The sequence below is a fragment of the Camelus bactrianus genome, unplaced genomic scaffold (genome assembly GCF_048773025.1).
Source record: "Camelus bactrianus isolate YW-2024 breed Bactrian camel unplaced genomic scaffold, ASM4877302v1 HiC_scaffold_1, whole genome shotgun sequence".
NCBI classification, from domain to species: domain Eukaryota; kingdom Metazoa; phylum Chordata; class Mammalia; order Artiodactyla; family Camelidae; genus Camelus; species Camelus bactrianus.
The window spans coordinates 40,690-56,262 of NW_027413933.1; the positions used below are offsets into that span (position 1 = coordinate 40,690).

Below are 15,573 nucleotides of genomic sequence, written 5' to 3' on the forward strand. Positions count from 1 at the left end.
TATCATTATAAATACATATTTTATGTAGAAAATTATCAGCTTTGTTGATGTATAATTGACATGTAACATTGCATAGGTTTAAGGGGTACAATGTGATGATTTCACACACTTAAATACCGTGAAACAATTAGCATGATAAGGTTAGATAACACCTATGTTTCATCACACAGTTACAATGTATGTGTCTGTGTCTGTGTGTGTCTGTGTGTGTGTGTGAGAGAGAGAGGGGGAGATAAACGTTTAAGATTTATTCTCTAATAAACTGTTGAGATGGATGCACGTGTCATTGGTTTTTTTCTTTTTTTTACCTTTCTTTTTGGTAGAATATGCATTTAAGCAGGATCCCACAAATCTTCATTATTATTCGGTTCAAAATATTTGTAATCTCATTGATGATTTGCTTTTCAAGCTGTGGGTGATTTAGAAGGATATTTCTAAATTTTGGAATATGTGAGTGACTTTCTAGTTACCACTGATTATTAATTATTGCTTAATGGCATTGTGGTCACGGCATGTACTCATTGCTTCATTGTCTTGAAGTTTTCTGAGAATTGTTTTATCATCAACAGACGATCTTTTCTGGTACATGTTAGCACTTGAAAAGACTGTGGATCCTGCAGTTGCTGAGTGCACAGATAGGGATGAATAAATATACACTGTCCAGTTTGTTCTTTGTATTTTTATAATCTCTCATATCTTTGCAAATGTTTATCTGCATGGTGCATCAATTAGTTAGAGAAATGTTTAAATATCTCCCAGCTTGACTACGGATTAATGTACATGTCCTTGCAGTTCTGTCAAGGTTTACTTTATATTCTGAGACCACATTGTTTGCTGCAAGCAGACCCATAAGCATTTTATTTTCCTGGTGATTTGGACCATTTATGATAATTAAGTTTCCCTCTTTACTTGTGGTAATGCTTTTTTGCCTAAAAAGCCAAGATTTCTCATATAAATAGAGGTGTACCAGCTGGCTTTGATTAATATTTTCAGGCATATGTTTTACCAATTTGTAACATTAACTTTTCTGTATGTGTATGTTTGAAGCAGCACATATTGTAGGCATATATTGTCTTCTCTTTCTTCTTCTTCTGCCTCCTTCTCCTTCTTCACTCAATGCTCTTTTTTTTCAGTTTAACTATGTGCCTTTGCTTTTTATTTTTTTTTAACATTTTTATTGATTTATTATCGTTTTACAATGTTGTGTCAAATTCCAGTGTAGAGCACAATTTTTCAGTTATACATGAACGTATATAAACTCAGTCACATTTTTTCTCTGTGAGCTACCATAAGATCTTGTGTATATTTCCCTGTGCTATACAGTATAATCTTGTTTATCTATTCTACAATTTTGAAATCCCATCTATCCCTTTTATCTCTTAATTTTGGTCTTCTTTTGGATTGATATTTAAATTTTTCTGTCTTCCCCCTCTATCGCCTTGGTAAGTATTCAGTCTCTCATTATTCTCGTAGTGGTTATTTGGAGGCTGCAACTGGCATCCTTAACTCCAAAGTCTAACATAAATTGGTCCCTTTATCTCACCACAGAAAATGTAGTTATGTCAGAACACTCAGTCTACGTTTTTCAGTCTCCTAACTTTAATATCATTGCTGCCATGTATTCAGTCACTCATAGATACACACGCAAATGCTCATGGGGTTAACCTCAAAAGGCATTGTTATTTTAGTATCATTTTACAAAACCAATATGATTTAAACATATCCACATACTTATATGTCACTCTTCATTACTTCCACATCTTTACGTTTGATCAGAGGTCATTTTTCCTCTTCCTCAAGAACACATTCAAGTACCTCCTTTAGTGTGGATGTGCTGGTCAAACATTTTCTCTTTCTAGTGTACATTGATAGATTTTCTTTTTAGAGCACTTTTATGATTGTGGTGATACTGAGCTGAGAGTACAGAGAGTTCCCACATGCTCCTTCTCCCTGCCACCCGCACTCTGCCCTTGTTTTCCCCTGTCATCTACATCTGGTGTACTGTGGTCCATGTGCTACCACTGATGAATCAATATTGACACATCATTATTTTTTAACATTTTTTATTGAATTATAGTCATTTACACTGCTGTGTCAAATTCCAGTGTAGAGCACAATTTTTCAGTTATGCATGAACATACATATATTCATTGTCACATTTTTAAAGCCCAGAGCTTACACCTGGGTTGACTGTTTGTGTTGTACTTTTGGCAAATGAGTAGTGTCTTGTGTCCACCATTACTGTCACATACAGAATAGTTGTGCTGTCCTCATATTCCCTTTACATCCACCCACTTTTCTTTCCTTCACTCCCCAGAAATCCTGGCAACCACCGGGCTTTGTACCGTCTCAGTTTCCTAAATGTCTCTCTGTACCTTTTTTGCTCATTTCTCTTTATTGGTGAATAATATTTCATTGTACAGATGTATCATGGTTTATCCATTCACCAGTTGCAAGACTTCTTTTTTCAGCTTTATTCACACAAATGTTGTATATATTTAGGTGGTACGGTGTGATCATTTGATATACATAGACATGATGAAATGACCACCACAAGCAAGCTAATTGACATATCCGTCACGTCACATGGTTACCATTTTCTCATCGTGGAAACACTTGCTATCTATCCTTGGAGCAAATTTCCAGTATAGAATACGTTATTATTAAGTATAGTGACCATGCTGTATGATTGCTTCCCAGTTTTAGCAACTATGAATAAAGCTGCTAGTAACATTTGCTGGCAGGTTTTTGCACGGACAAAAGTGTTCAACTCATTTGGATAGATACCAAGAAGCCTGATGGCCGGATTATACAATGAAAATATGAAACATTCACCCTTTAGTTTGTCTGAAAATGTGTTCATTTCACCTTCATCTTGAAGGATATTTTTCCTGCTTGTAGAGGTCTACATTGGCAGTTCCGTTCTTTGAATGTATCATTCTACGTACTTCTGGCTTCCTGGAATACGTCAAAAGTCAACTGTCAGTCTCATTGTCCTGCTCTGAAGATCATGGCTTGATTTTCCCCGATTGCTTTCATGATGTTCTCTGTGTTTGTTTTTCAGCTGTTTGACCATATAAGTTTAAGAGCTATTACTTCACAATTATCCTGCTTGGGCTTCTTTGTGTTCCTTGAGTCTTGACACGACAGGTTATTTGTCAGTTTTGGAAACACCATGGTCCCTATCTGCTCACATACTGCCTAGACACCTTCCTCTCTGTCATCTCTTCCTGGACCTCCAATTAAAATACCAGGCCTACGTCAGCCGCTGAGTCCACTGTAACTCTTACTACCCATTCTGTAGTTTTCATCCTTTTTTTTCTCTACAGATTTGGTTCTGGATACTTTTACCTGGTGCACTGGTCTCTCTTTACCATGCCTTACCCCTTGAAGATGTATCCATTCAGTTCCTGCTTTCAAATATTTTGTTTTTCATCTTTTCATTCATTTCCTGGTTTTGCTGAGACAAAATTTACGTTCAGTACACTACATTCATTTGAGTGTACAGTTTGATGAGATTTGACAAATCGGAACATCTGGGTAACCACCACCAATATCAAGACAGAGAACATTTTTAGTGCCTCTTGAAGTACCCCATGTAGCTCTGCAGTCATGCTCCTCACCCCACTTCCGGGCCTGGGCAATCACCAACCTTCCTTGTCTCGTTTTAGTTTTGAGTTGTCAAGGATTGTGGGTAAAACGAATCAGAAAGTGTGCAGTATTCTGTTTCTGGTCTTCCACTTCACTCTTTTGATTTGCCCACCCATTGTACTTTTCGGTGATGCGTTCCTTTCGATCCTTTGGATGGGCATGTCACTGTTTGATAATCCATTCACCAATCGATGGACATTTGGGGTGTTTGCAGTTTGGGGACACTACGAATAAAGCTACTACTAGTATTCACGTAGAGGTTTGGTGCGGACATGTGCTTTCTATCTCTGGGTTCCATATCTAGGAGTGGAATGACTGGATTACATGGTAGTTGTATGCGTACCTTGAGAAGAAATTGCCAAACTTTTTTGGAAAATACCTAACCTCTGTGCCCACATATATGAAAACTGCAGTGGTGCCAGCTCACCCGCCCTTGCCATTGTCAGCCATTTGAAATGTAGCCATTCTAGTGGTTGTGGAGTGCTACCTCATATGGGTTTCCATTCGTATTTTCCTGTTGACTGATGATTTGGAGCAACTTTACTTATGTTTACTTGTATTCATGTATCTCATTTAGGGAACATATGTTCAAATATTTTGCTCATTTTAAAAACAAGTTATGGGTTCCTGTTTTTGCATTGTAAGAGATTTGAACATTTTCAGAAGTGCAAGTAAATTCTATATTACATATGTATTCTTTCTTTGTGATTATGGATTTTATTTTCTTGACAGGCCCTTTCAAGGGGAGAAAAGTCTGTAACTTGCCTTTAATTTTTTTTATAAAGTCACTTTACCAATTTTCTCTTTCATTGTTCATGGTATTTCTGCTCTAAGAAGACTTTGCTTCACTCAGGTTAAGAAAGGTTTTCATGAAGAAGTTGAATAATTTTGCCCTTTACATATATTCTTATTATCCATCAGGGGTTAGAGTTGTACGTCATTTGAAGTAATGCGAAAGTTACCTTTTTTCCATATGCCTACTCTATGCTTCTTCAATATGTATTGAAAGCCTGTTTCCCCCGTCGGGGGATGTTAGTACCATTGTTGAGAATCAATTGCCCTTCAATGTTTATTTTTCGACTTTCTAATCATTTTCAATTTATTTATAAGTCTGTCCTTATCCTAGCACCACTCTCTAGACGACCATAGCTTTATAGTAATTTGTGAAGTTCGGCAATGTGAGAATTCCAAATATGTGACTCTCTCTCTGTGTTATTTGGGCTATTGCAAACTTTTGTATGCCAGGAAAAGTTGTAGACTCACCTTGTTGTTTTCTAGTCATGAGAATCGCTGTGCATCAATAGATCAATTGCAAGAGAGTTTCCATCTTAGCACTAATGAGTTAAAATCCAAACACATCACCTGTCTATCCGTTCATTTACATTGTTGTGAATTTCTCTCGGCAATTCCAATCGTGTTTCATTTCACAACTTCACTTATACTTTGTTAAATTCATCTAAGTAGCTCATGTTTTGCACGTACTGAAAAGGATATTTTTTTCTTTTTACATTCCAGTTGCTTGTTTTTAGACTAGATAACGATTACTGATCATTTTTCCTTTGACCTCTTATCCTGGGACCTCGCTTATCTCACTGGCTCTAGTATTAGTAATTTTTTTTAAAAGGTACTTCAGGATTTTCCATGGAGATGATCATACCATGTATGAAAAAGACAAGTTTACTTCTTCCTTTCCACCTGGTATACTTTATTAAAAATTTTGAAATCGTTCCTTAATGGGTAGTTAGGACTGCCAGTCTGATGCAAAATCTGAAGTGCTGAGAGATCTTAGGGGGAAAGCTTTCAGCTTTCAAGTATAAAGTATGATTTAGGTGACCATTATCAGGTTGAAGAAATCTCTCCTCTCCTGGATTTCCAGAGAGATCTTAATCTGAATAAGTGTTCCATTCTGGTAAATGCTTTTCCCAAATACTATTAGTATCCTATTGTAGGAGTAATAAGCTACCACGTACTTGAGTGGCTTAATACAACACAAGTTTGTTATCTTTCAGTCTTGGAGGTCCCAAGTTCAAAAAGGGTTTTACAAGGCCAAAATGAATGTGTCTACAGAGTTATGGTCCTCTGAGGCTACGAGGGGAGAGTCTGTTCCTTGCCTTTCCTGTTTTGGAGGCCACCTCTAGTTTTTGGTCACTGCCCCTTTCTCCATGTTCAAAGGCAGCAGCATAGCATCTCCCAACCCCTCTGCCCTCTGCCCTCTGTGTCTGATATCACAGCTCCTTCTCTTCAGTCTCACTTTCCTGCCTCCCCCTTATAAATAAGGACCTTTGGGATTCCATTGGCCCACCCACTTCATCCAGGATAATCCGCTCATCTCAAGATCTTCAACTTAATCACATCTGCAAAGAATTTTCTGCCATGTGGGGGCACATAGTCACAAGCTACAGGGATTAACACACAGATAAGTCTGAGTGCCGGTGTTCTGCCTAGGATGTGCATCTATTGAGATGGTGGTATGCTTCTCTTCTGAAGTCTCTAAATGTGGCTCATTTCATGTATTGGTCCGCAAATATTCGAGAGAAATTATGTTTTGAGAGAAATCCCACTTGGTCATAAGGAACTTCTTTTGCATATTGTTGCTTTCAAATCGCTAACATTTTGTTACCAATTTTTGTGTCTATGCCCTTGAGGGATATCGCTTTGCAGTTATATTTTCTTGTGATGTGGTTTGTGTGGTTTAGGCATAAGGGTATTTTGGAATAAGGACAGGGAATTGGGAAGTACTCCCTCCTCTTCATTTTTCTGACAGAAGTGTATAAATTTGGTGCTATTTTTTCCCAAAACAGTTTGGAGAATACACCAGTGAGGCCAGCTGTTCCTGGAGTTTCCTCTGTGAGAACGTTTCTATTCTCCAATTCTATTCCTTTAATAGATGTAAGAGTATCCAGTGATTCTCTGTTTTCTTGTGTGAGATTTGATAGACTGTGTCTTTCAAAGAATTTGTCCATTTTTTCTATGTTGCCGATTTCTTTGTAAAAAGGTTGTTCATTGTATTCCCTTATTATCTTTTGTGCCTTCGTCGACTCTGTATCATGTCCCCACTGCTAGCCCTGATACTGGCTGTTTGTGTCTTAGCCACTTTTTCTTGATTATTCTGCATTGAGTTTTATCAATTGTGCTAATCTTCCGCATGAATCAGCTATTGACTTTATTGCATTTTCTGTACTCTTTGCTCTCCATTCCATTGATATTCTTATTATTGCCTTCTTTCTTCTTCCTGTCTGCTGGATTTTCACTTCTTTGGCAGCATCTTAGTTTGGTAGTTCACTGACGGTAGACTATTTTCTTTCCTAATATAAACATGTAAAGCAATCACTTCTATGCAGTGCTTTAGCTGAATCACACAAAGGTTGATACGTTGTGCTTACATTTCCCTTTAGTTCAAAACACTTTCACATTTCCCGAACACTTTTCAAATTTTCAAATTTGCCTCCTCTTTGTGTGTTATTTAGAAGTTCATCGTTAAACGTCATAGTTCGGATATTCTCTGGAAATCTTTTTGTGATGGATTTCTTGTGTAATTCCGTTGTGCCCAGAGGACATCCTCTATGTGACTTCAATCCTTCTTCGTTGGTGGAGAATGGTTTTATAGACAGTGAGAAGCTCTTTCTTGGTGCATGTCTGATGTGCCTTTGAAGAGAATGTTTATTCTACTGCTATTGGGTGGAAAGTAGTATAATGAGTGTTAGTTAGTTGATAGTGTTATTAAAGTTTAATTATTGACCGTCTGTCTATTTGCTATATCAAAGTCTCTGAGCGAAGGCATGAAATTTCCATCTATTAAATAGATTTGTCTGTCTATATCTCTTTCAAACTCTATCAATTTTCTTTTTATGTAATTTAAAGTTCCGTTATCCAGTGCACTGACGGTTGTTATGCTTTCCGGATTAATTGACCCCTTTATCATTTTAAAATGTCCCTGTTTATCACTACCTAATAGTCCTGGTAAGGACCAGGACTTGTCTACCTTGTCTGTAATACACCTTCTCTTTTGTCTTACAAATCATGCTCAATGCTATAGCTTTTTCAATCATTTTACACTTACCCCATCTCTGTCTCCATATTTTACACTTACCCCATCTCTGTCTCCATAATAATGTGAGTTTCTATTTAACAGCATATGGTGTTGTCTTTCCACTATCCTGCCTAGGAATCTTGGCCTTTTATTTGGGCAGTTTAGAATACTTAACATCTGATTTCAGTAGAAATATTACTGGCTTCAAATCAAGCATCTTTGTTCCAGTAGATATCTTTCTTTCCTTTTTTTTTTTTTTTGTTTTCTTCCTCTTTCTTCCTTTCTTCCTTCCTTTCCTCCTTCCTTTCTTTCTTCCTTTCTTTCTTCCTTCCTTTCTTTCTTTCTTTCTTTCTTTCTTTCTTTCTTTCTTTCTTTCTTTCTTTCTTTCTTTCTTTCTTTCTTTCTTTCCTTCCTTCCTTCCTTCCTTCCTTCCTTCCTTTCTTCCTTCCTTCCTTCCTTCCTTCCCTCCTTCCTTCCTTCCCTCCTTCCTTCCTTCTTTCCTCCCTCCCTCCCTTCCTTTCTTCTTCCTTTTTCTTTCTCTCTCTCTCCCTTCCTTCCATCTTTCTTTCCTTATTCTTTTATTCATTTTTTTTTTCGTTTTATTCTTTTGCCCAATTCCCTTGCCGTCTTATCTATTGCTGAAGTAGGTTTCAGTATTCCATTTTTAGTCTACATATTGGTTTAGGACTTATTCCTTTTATATTTAAGTGGTTCCTCTAGAGATTATATTATACACATTTAAATTTAGGTATTTCACTTTTAATCAGCAAGATCCCATTTCATGTACAAGGTAAAAACCTTACATAGTGTGCCTTTTTTTTTTCTCTATATTCCTGCCAACTGAAATTTGGCACTTGCCTTCTGCCTCTACAAGGATTGAATCACGCTGGCACTTGCCATCTACCTCTGCTTGGATTAAATCAGTAGCAGCTTTAGCTACTGACCTCCAACACTCCCTGAAAGGAGTTCAGGGTGGATGGAGATCAGGAATGAGGCCCTCTGTGCTCTGGGTAAAACAGGCAGAACAGGCACAACAGGCCTTCACGTAGTTAGATATTCTCAGGAGCAGATTTTATGAGCACAGATTCGTGTGTCTCCTCACGTCTAGAAAAGCGCTAAAATCATTAACGCTGACATCTGCTTCTCAAGACTAGCAGCGAGCCTCTGCATATGCGTACTTGACTGAATGCACCCTCTTCACTAAAATCATACTGAGTTTCCCCCACTGCCTCTTTGGACCAGTTCCCCAAAGCTATCTGAGTCTCCCAGGCTATAGTCCTCATTTTGCACCCCCAAAACTTAACCCACAACCGTCACGTTGTGTGATTTTATTTCAGTCGACACTCCCAGCCATTTGCTTTTGTTTCCATACATTTTATTTATACAAAAATTACACCAGAGTTAATGCATTGTTATTGGGTTTGAAAACATTCGGTTAATTTTTTCAGAAAAGGAATTTTTAGAAATCATTTTGTCCCCCCATATTTACCATTTCTATGGGTATTCATTCCTTTGTGTTGATCTGGGCTTGTATTTGATATGGTTTTCCTTCACCCTGTAGAAATGCATTCAGTATTTTGGATAGTGAAGGCCACTGGCAGGTAATTCTGATACGATTTTGTTTGATGGAAAAAGACTATTTTACCATTATTTCTTTATTTTCTTTAAATTACTATTCAGGGACAGACTTCGTTCAGACATCCAGTTCTAGGAATTTTAACGCACGTGCAGGTTCTTGGAACCACCACTGCCATCAGTGTTCGGAACAGTTCCACAGCCCCCAAGAAACCCCCAGAGCTGTCCCTTTGTGGTCACGTTCTACCTCCCCACGCTGAACTGTGATTCCACTGATCTGTTCTCAGTCACGATAACTGTGTCTTTCCAAGATGGTCAGACACATGGAGCCATTGCCAACGTGACCTGAGCCTGGCTTCTCTCGCTAAGCATAGTGTTTTTGAGATTCAGCCAAGTTGCTGGCTGTATCAACAGTTCATCCTTTCTACCACTGAATAGTATTCGATTGTATGGAAATAATTCACTTGGTTGAAAGGCATTCGGTTTGTTTCAAGTTTTTCTTGGTTATGACCAGAGCTGCTATAAGCATTCATGGTCAGTTTTCTGTCTGAACTCAAGTCTGAACTCCTCTAGGGGAGATACTTATGGGTGGGACTGTTGGGTCACGTGGCTAAGCGCATGTTTAACTTCCTAAGAAGCAATGAGGCTGTTTCACGTAGGGACTGTACCACTTTACATTCCCATCAGGAACGTGTGGTCAATCCAGCTGCTGCCCATCCTCAGCATCACGAGGTATTGTCACGTGCTTCTCGTTTGCTTGTGTGTTTCTTGTTTTGTTTTAGCATTTTCAGTCCAGGAAGATGGGTATTCACCTTAGTTTTCATTTCAGTTGCCTCAGAACCACTGAAGCTGAACATCTGCTCCTGTTCTCGGCTGTAACCTACATATTCTCTTCATTGAAGTATCTGTTCAAATAGTTTTCCATTATTTTCTAACTCTTGAGTTCTGATAGTTCTTTATATATTCTGGATACAAGACGTTTGATAGACACGTAAGTTGGAAGCGTGTTCCCCCAGACCGAAACCCTTAGCAGTGTCCTTCACAGGGGGAAAGGCAGTTTTGCATGTCATGCCTGAAACATCCTTGCCAACGTCCAGGCCTAGAACTTTCTGTTGTTTCCTTCTAAATGTTTTACAGTTTCATGCTCCTGATTCATAGCTAAGATTCACTTTTAGTGGGTTTAAATATAACAGTTGAGCTCCTTTTAGCTCTGGATGGACATCCAGTTCTTCCCATACATTTGCTGAAAAGACAGTCCTCTCTTCATTGAGCTGCTTTTGCACGTCTGTCCAGAAGGAATTGGCCATATCGCGTGACGCTAGTTCTCGGATCTTTCCTTTGATCTAATTATTTGTGAGTTTGTCACGTCACAGTTGTCCCTCTGACTTTTGTGTACTCTAGTTTTCTACGTTTTAAATGAGGTAATGTGACTCCTCCACTTTATTCTTCTGTTCACAGTTGTTTTGGAGATTCTAGTTCCTTTTGCTTTCTGCGTAGGATTTACAATCAGCTCGTTTGTATCTCCACAGTATGCTGCTGGGACTTTTATTGGAATTGCATTAAATCTGTAGATGAATTTAGGGTGAACTGACATCTTTACCATGGCAAATATTCCAATCCACGATCACAGTATGTTCTTACATTTATCTACGTCTTCTCTTCTTTCTTTCTTCAGCGTTTCGCAGTTTTCAGCATACAAATACTGTGCATCGTTTGTTAGAGTCACAACGAAGAATTGCCCTTACTTGTGAGTGGTAAGTGGTATTGCTTTCTTAAGCTTCATTTTCCAACTCTTTTTTTCTTTTTGCTCACATATAGAAATGTGATTAATTCTGTGTTTTAATCTTATAGATGGCACTCTTGATAAATTCACTTATTAACCGGGAGGTTTTGGCATATCTGCTATATATCTGTGTGATTTCAACAGAGATGGTCACGTTGTCTGTGAACTGGAACAATTTTAACTTAACCTACTGATCTGTGCCACAGAGTGGACGAATCTCCAAAGCATTGAAGCAGACGGGGAAAAAGGCAGACACAAAAGATTACGTATTGCATGCTGATGTGTCTAACTGGCTCTGGGAAAGAGAATTCCCACCTATAATCGACACAGAAAGCAGGCCAGTGGTTTCCTGAGGCTGAGTGTGGATGCTGGGGATTCAGTGGGATGACGCCCGAGGGAACTTTATTAGCTGATGGAAGTTTTCTCTTTCTTGACGTTGGTGCTGGTTACTGGGATGGTAGCTTTTGTCAAACTCCATGAGCCTATATACTAAAATAGACACATTTTTGCTTGCAAATGAAACCCGTTTGATACAACAGCTAAAGAGAAACCTGAGTATCACTTCAGTTTGGAGGAACAGCCACTCAGTTTGCAAATAAGTGACAGCTAAACTGTAGCCTTCTAAGAATGAAAATATTCGCGGTGTTATCAGTCCTGCAATGTTCTCCTTGTGGGCAACAAGCAGGGGACTCTAGCCAGCCTCTGCAGTCCTCCCCACCCTGCTCCCGCACGGAGGAGCAGAGTGTGCTTCGGACAAGGATGCGACACTGCCGCTGAGGTTGGGCTGCATCCGTGGGAGCGCCCTTCTGCCTTGATTCCTGACCTTGCCCTTGTCCCTGGTGCATCCCAGTGTGGTACCTGCCCCACCCGCTCAGCCCAGCACTGGGGAAAGAAGTAAGAAAAGGAGATACCCGAGATTTGATACTTGGGCTCCTCCCCTGTGTCCCCATTCCGGGTGCTGGGACCCCAGATTCCTAGACAGCTTCAGAGACAGGATAAAGCGTGACCTGGGGCTGCTGCCTTCCCACAAAGCACACGATTACCTGGCTCTCAGCTCTCTCACGCTCCCTCCCGGCTGAAAGCAGTGGGCTACTCACAGTGCAGCTACATCTTCCCAGGTCTCCGCCCTCTGCTTTCAGAAGGCTCACTCGCCCCTAGACCTTGCCTCTGGTACCTGCTCCCTCGAGGCTGCCTGAAATATCAACGTGCTCTCATCCCTCTTTCCAAGGCCTCCCACACACAGACATCTGAGGACAGTGCAGGGTTGTTCCTTTGCTCCACATCCTCATCTCTGACCGCCCTCTGTCTTTAAAACTTTATTCTTTCACGTGGTCATTGGGTAGGGACACCCCATTTCATTTCTCCAAGTCTGTAACACTGGGATATGTCAACTGCTTCCAAATAAAACTACCTGTATTTGCTGAAATGCGAACGAGGGCAGCTGGCCTGGCAAGGGACTTCTGTGTCACCCTCAGGGGTGAGAGTCCATTGCCGACTGGGATGCTGACATGTTGGCCTCTCGGGGATGCTGCAGTGAGGGTGTGTGAGGACAGTGCCAAGCCGGACATGTCAGGAGGCTGGACGGGTGATGGCAAGTCTTCAAATTCTCCTCAGGAGCAGGGAAGCCACGAGGGCTGGGGTTCCGCCCCAGTGAAGGGGCTGGGGAGCAGTATGGGTTTCCTGGGTGGGCGGGAGGGTGGGTGTCTGCAGAGTGGTGAGGTGGGGGTGTCGCCCCCATGGCACGGTGAGCCCCTCGAAGGCAGTGGCAGCACACTACGGGGGGCACAGCACACATCAGGCCTCAAGGAGTCCTGGGTTCGAGTCGCAGCTCTGCCACCTGCTGGCTGTGGGACGTAGGGCAAGTGTGTTCCCTCTGAGAGCCTCAGTGTCCTCATCCATGGAATGGGCCTGATCACCCCTCCTATCGGGGCTGTCTGGTAAATGAAATCAAGGCCACGCTAGTAATTGCATGTCAATATTCAGGATAACTTCGTGCCTAATAGTCAATGACTGGATGCAAGTGAATCGGTGAACGCTTCACAACAAACGTCTGAGGAGTCAGAGGGCACAGGCTTGGGCCTGGGGCGAAGCTGTGGGAGCTGCCCAGGTGCGTGCACCCCTCAGCCAAGGCCCTGGCACGTAGCAGGGCCTCAGAAAGCACTTGCTGAGACGGGTTGAGGGCTTTTGTCGGGGGAAGCCTGTGGGAAGCCCGGGGCTGAGGGCAGCAGGTCCTGTTTGCCCTGTGAGGGAGGAGGATTTAGGCCGCCTCTGATGTGACCATCCTCTGCTTCTGGGGGACCCGCAGTCTGTCCACCTTCCCCAGGCCCCCCCTTCCTCCTTTCCCCCAAGGCTTCCCGTCTGCTCTCTTCCTCTCTGCCACCCTGCTGTCAGCACTGCCCCCTGCAGAGCCAGGGGAGCAGGGCCCAGGCAAGGAGAGGACAACCGCAGGGAAGAGGGGAGCAGGGGATAGCGCTGCAAGCCTGGAGGCTCGGGGAGGTGGCGAGGCCCCAGCACCCCACCTCTGAGGGCCGATTTCTCCTCCTTTCCAGATGAGCTGCCGTACCTCAAGTGCCTGCTGCACACAGCGCTCAAACGGACGCCTGCGGCTTTTGGTGAGCATCTTCCCCTTGCCCCTCAAAAGGCAGGTGTCTGCTCTGTGCACAACAGGGTATGGGAGGTTCCCAGGGCGAAGGAGCCAGAAATGTTGACGTGTCATTTACTGTGCCAGGGCTGGGGTCCCAAATCCCAGACCCTTCATCTGGAAAGCAGGACCTGGGAGGGGACTCAATTTATCAGAATCAAAGAGTCCATGGGGTCAACCTCAACCCAGCAGCCAGGGAGGCAGAAATCAAAGCACCAAGAGGGCGGAAACCCACCTGTAGCCCATGCTTAGGGGAGGGCCCGCACCGAAACATCTTCCTCGGGGGGGAGTGACCAGGCCGACCCTCCGACGGGCTGCACTAGTGGCTCAGGGCTCTGCCGTGGCTCTCTGGGGATCCTGAACCATTTTTGAGCGAGGGGACCCGCGTTTTCGTTTCCAGGGGGCCTGGCCAATGAGGTAGCGGGGGCTGGGTCAGGACTCAGGTCTGGCTGAGAGACGGGCAGCTCTTCTCTGGGCAAAGAGGCAAGTAGGTGGTGGGGGCGAGGTCCTTATACCACTCTCTCCCTCCCCTCAACCTGAGGCCTTGTCCTCCAAGCTGTGGACATCACTGGGAGTCCCAAGAAAGCCCCACACAAGGCCCCTTTCTACAAATGAGCCCCTTCCCACGGGTCCAAAGTGGCTCTGCCCTCACTGTCGTCCACCTGGGGAATCAGTCCTAGCCCAAGCCAGCAGGCGTGACCCAGTCCTTGAAGGCACCGGGACCTAGGCCGGGCCTTGGCCCAACTGGGAGAGCCTTGCTTCCAGTGAAGAAGGGCCCAGAGCCTCCCGAAAAGCCTCGGGTCAGGGTCACGGCAACAGGCTGTCCAGGTCTGCATGCAGCTTCACTTTCAATAAATTGACTCTCAGCAGTCATGGCTTCCCTTCTACCTGCTCGACGGGTGGGAGTGTCACTGAGGCCTTCCTCGCTGTCCTCTAGACTCACTCGGTCTGAGGGATGAGCTCCTGAAACGGCGGAGGGCGAGGGGAGGCTTCCCGGAGAGTGACTCCGAAGACTAGGTGGCGGAGGCAGGTCCTGCTGGGTGTCTGTCGACCCTGTCCCTTGGTGGGAGGGACCGGCCACCAGCCCACAGCTCTCCACCCCATCCCTGCTCCTGCGGAACCCCGTTGGTGTCTAACTGGGGCCCCACCGTGTAGGAAATCACGAAACCGTGTGGTCGGAGCCTCTCACAGCTCACGGTCTCCACGCTCAGCGGGCACCCGCGCACCTCCCAGGCCCTCCCCACGCCTCCCTGCTCTTTAGGCTGAGGCGGCCTGGCCTCACCTGTCCCAGAGGGCCCGAGCACCTGCCACACCTGCCCAGGAAAAGGAGGCAGAGTCCAGGCTGATTTTGCAACTTTAATGAAACACTGATACCAAAACCACGACAGCACGACAAAAGCACACGACGAAAGCGGGAAGGGCAGAGAGCGCTGCATCTTGCAAGCCGTCTTCCGTGGACGGTGGACAGGGAGATGCTCCTAGAGTGCTCTGTCGGGAGGGGCCGAGGCGGCACTCGGGCTCGAAGGGGCTGCTGGGCTCCTCAGCGTTGCCTGCACACCCAAGACACAAAGGCCACAGCAGAAGTCCCATGACACGTGAGACGAGAGGGAGAGAAGGGGCAGACCCAGTGTCTTCTCATGTTCTCCTCGTTCCCCCCATGCCCAGGCTTTCCCTGCCTCCTGGCAGCCCCGCCACCCCGACCCCCTTTCATAATCTCAAGGATGGACTCGGAACCTTACTGAATCCAGGAGAAGAAGCTGGCACTGGTCCTGGCGGCATTTCTGGTCCGGATGGTGGAGCTGGTGCTGGGGCCGTCGAGGAGGCTGGTGCTGGCCGCAGCATTGGTGCCGCTGCTGACGCCAGCCCTCCAGGTGGCCCTCCGGTTGGCACGGT

The 15,573-nt window shown here is 43.9% G+C and overlaps 1 long non-coding RNA gene across 1 annotated transcript; it reads right to left on the reverse strand.

Annotated features, from left to right (window-relative positions):
• Positions 1-15,023: 15,023 nt before the first annotated feature.
• Positions 15,024-15,567, reverse strand: LOC141576703 (uncharacterized). Its single transcript, XR_012505116.1, has 2 exons — positions 15,420-15,567; positions 15,024-15,230 (listed from the first exon to the last, which is right to left on the reverse strand). It is a non-coding gene; the product is annotated as an uncharacterized LOC141576703 (long non-coding RNA).
• Positions 15,568-15,573: the final 6 nt, after the last annotated feature.